Here is a 3,940-nt window from a genome sequence, read left to right on the forward strand (position 1 = left end):
GTAATATGGGGCTAATAGAAACGGACAAGAAGTCAATAGACAAATCGTAGGTAAAATTTAAATTCTGCCAATATTATTGTTATATCGATAAATAGAATATTTTCCAAAGAAAACATATAATAAGTGTGTAATTCGTATTGCCAGTTAAGTGTCACCAGGTAGTCACATAGCATTCGTCGATTATTGTCGTTTTATTAATGATAACATTTACTCCGCCGATCAGGTTTGAAATCAAATGCCAAAGAAAGAATCTATTATCAGTTTTTTAATTAATTAAATTACAATATTACTTAAATACGTTATACTTATGTAATATTGTTAATAAAATTTAAGTATTTTTGGAGTTAGTCAAATCAAAATTGTCAAATTTTAACAAAAAACTGTTCAATTTTCTTTTAGGGACTCCTTCTTATTAACAATTTTGTAAAAAAGTACAATATTTAAATCAATGTAAAGGTTTATATTACAAATTTACTCACTAATAAAAACAAGGATAAATCTATCTTAAACATTTCATGTAGTATTTTTGTGTATATTCAATTAGACATGAATTTATATTTGACTTGAAGAAAAAACTAAGTTTAACTTAAATCTACTAAAATGCTATTTGGACGGTAATAGCCCTGGCCAATTTTTCTATTCACCCCATATGTCGTTTATTTTAACCCCATGTCCGGGGTGAATACAAACAAATAACATTTTAATATTTTTCTTTTAAATAAAGAAATAAACCGCTTTTTTTATATGAGTGGTAATGGAATAACCCATAGGGACGAATTCGTAAAAAAAATTATTAAGTTTGTTTCTAAGGGGGACCGCGGGAAGGTCGACCTGATAGGGTATGCTAGCAATGAGGTTGGTAAGCCCATACTAATAATCACTTCCCCTAGATCATCTTGTTTTATACACTATATATACACACATAAAAAAAGTCTAAGCAACACATACTATTTCAAATTATTAATCAATTATTATATCATTTCTTACCAAATAGGTAATACCTATGTAAACTTTTTTGATCTTAAGGACATACTGGCTAGTTGTAAAAAAAAATCGAGTATCATTTGTTTTTTTTTCACAAATTCAAAAGCATGCATTTGTTCGAATTTTATAGCGTTTACTTTACTTATTAAAATTTAGTATTCTGTATTAATTTTATAATTTAAACAATAATTTGAAAAAAGTTTTGAACAAATTTGGATTTTGAGACATTTTTTACGTCATGCAGTGACATCATTTAAACGCAAATGAAATGCAAAAAGCTGTAGGGATGTTGCAAGCGAGAAGAAGTCAATCTCAGGTATCTCGGTATTTTGGTGTCAACAGAAGCGTTATTTGCCGTCTTCATCAGCGTTATACTAAGACGGGAGATCCTACTGAGCAGCACCCAGGTCGAGGAAGGTGTACAACGACACAGCAAGATCGATACATACAACTGACTGCAAGACGCCAGCCGATGTTAACCGCCCGAGAGATAGGTTTAAGGCTACAAATTTAAGTGGTGTTGTTGTTAACTGCCAAACTGCGAAATCGACTGCATGAGTTTTTTTTTTTTTTTGTTTAATGTACAGGATTTGGATTCCCATGCACTTACGGTTGCGCTTTTGGTGTTAGGTTCAGTTAAAAGACTTGGCGTTGTTGATAATGCATCTGATGTGTGTTTTGAAGCTATGCACAGTGGATTCTTTTCCGATGATCTCTAGTAGGTTGTATGGGTCGGCGATGCCGGTCATTCGGCAAGCGGTCTTATGGTCGAGTCTGGTGGAGTCGAACCTTGGGCAGGCCCGGATGAGGTGATCCATGGTTTGCTGGTGGTCGGCGTTGCATGGGCATTTGTCGTCAGGGATGATCCCGAAACGTTTAAGAGTATGGAAGTGCATCCATACAACGCCTCAACAGTTATGGTATGGGCGGGTATTATGAAGAACAAACGAACTGAGCTCGTTTTTGTAAATGGTAATATGAACGCTGTAAATTACGTTGAGGATGTTCTAAGGCCTTATGTCCGTCCATTCACACTAACGCTTGGCTCCGATTTCACGTTGATGCATGACAATGCGCGTTCGCATACAGCTTTGCACACACGGGAGTACTTGGCAAGGGAAAACATCCTGGTATTGCCTTGGCCTGCACAATTGCCAGCCCTCAACCTCGTCGAGCATGCATGGGACATGCTCCAGAGACGTGTTTTAAAGGACTTGGATGGAGTGACAACAACCCAAAGACTAATGGACTTACTAAAATTTCATTGGGAGCAATTGCCGCAGGATAACATTAACTGTCTCATCGATTCTATGAATAATCGGTGCCAGCAAGTTCTCCATAACAGAGGAAGCCATACTTTGTATTAATTTATGCAATTTTTGTACAACCATTTAATTTTAGTTTAGGTTTAGTTGATTAGGCATCTTACTTTATACTACGTACATACTTACGTACGTACTTACTCGTAATTATTGATAAGATTATTAAAAAATAAATAAAAAAAAATGTTTAATATCAAAAAAGCATTAAAAAATAATATAAATAACAAAAAAAACTAAGGATTTAATGCGAAAACACATTGTAAAATAGAAATTTGTATGTGTTGCTTAAACTTTTTTTGATGTGTTTAGTTGATACGCCATCTAGTAGATGATGTATCAAGACAAAACATAGTTTTTAATAATTGTGGAAACCGCATTCAATTTCATGTAACAATTTTTACGTGTAATCAAAAGAACCATACAAGCAGACATAATTGTTTTTAAATATTGTTTTGGCTTCTATTCATCTATCTCCTATATAAACAAGATCTAGTTACAATTTTATTAATTAAGAGTAAGAGTACGAAAACCAATGAGTATTTCTAGATGGTGCATCAAGATAAAAAATACATTAGTTTTTAAGTAAGATTTCTAGGAATAACACTAAAAAAACCATATCAAATTTGGTGCGCTAGTTTTTGAGCGATACCAGAACAAACATACAGACAGACAATAATTCTAAAAATTATTGTTTTGACTTCTCTTGCTCTTATTGAGACCCCTCACATGTTTTTTAATATCTTTTATGTATAGATATCATCTACTTAATTTTTTTTCAACAAGGTGTAATACTACGCTAAATATACAAATGAAATCTATGCTGTTTCGTGTTATTCTAAATTTTAAAGAAAACAAAAAAAACTCGCACAGTGCAAGTCGAAATGTCATATTACTGATGCAAAACGTTAACTATTGTTTCATGAAGGGTAAGAGATTGTTAATGACAAGGGCTAGCGGGCCCATTGCTAGCCTAATAGATCATTCCTCTTAGAATTATCATGGTTAATTCTTGACGAACTCATTACAATGGGTCAGACCTGATTTATCCTTGTTTACCATCCCTCACTAAAGTCCAGTTAGCATATTTTGATAGCATAAAAGGTTTATCATACCATTATAATTTACTAAAATATTGTTTGACACCAACTAAGTAAAAAAGTAGAAATCCGTATCCGTATCTGTGTATTATCTGTATATGCAGATGTACATTTTTAACGAGCCGACACCTCTCTTATTTAATTTATTAGTAATGGGGTCTTACAACCCCATTACTAACGATTCCTTTAACAACTATATATATATAACACAAGGGACAAACGAATATGCGGCTCACTTGATGGTAAAACGACTACCGCTATATCTATATGAGACAGTTATCACTTTCTCTTATATTATTGACTTTCCCATGATGTGAACCTGTGAACCATCAGCTTATTTGCCATTAAAAGTTAATAACAAACGTATAGATAGTTGCCATTCCTAAAATTTTTTTTTAAACCATATATATATTTATTAACCATCTATGTAATTAGAAATTATAACGACATGAAATAATTACCTATAATGAATAACATCTGATGTTCTCTATCATAAATACATAATTCAATAAAAAAATGAAAATAACAAAATTTTGT

Source organism: Galleria mellonella, unplaced genomic scaffold (assembly GCF_026898425.1).
Source record: "Galleria mellonella isolate WM207_F2 unplaced genomic scaffold, CSIRO_AGI_GalMel_v1 utg117, whole genome shotgun sequence".
Taxonomy (NCBI): domain Eukaryota; kingdom Metazoa; phylum Arthropoda; class Insecta; order Lepidoptera; family Pyralidae; genus Galleria; species Galleria mellonella.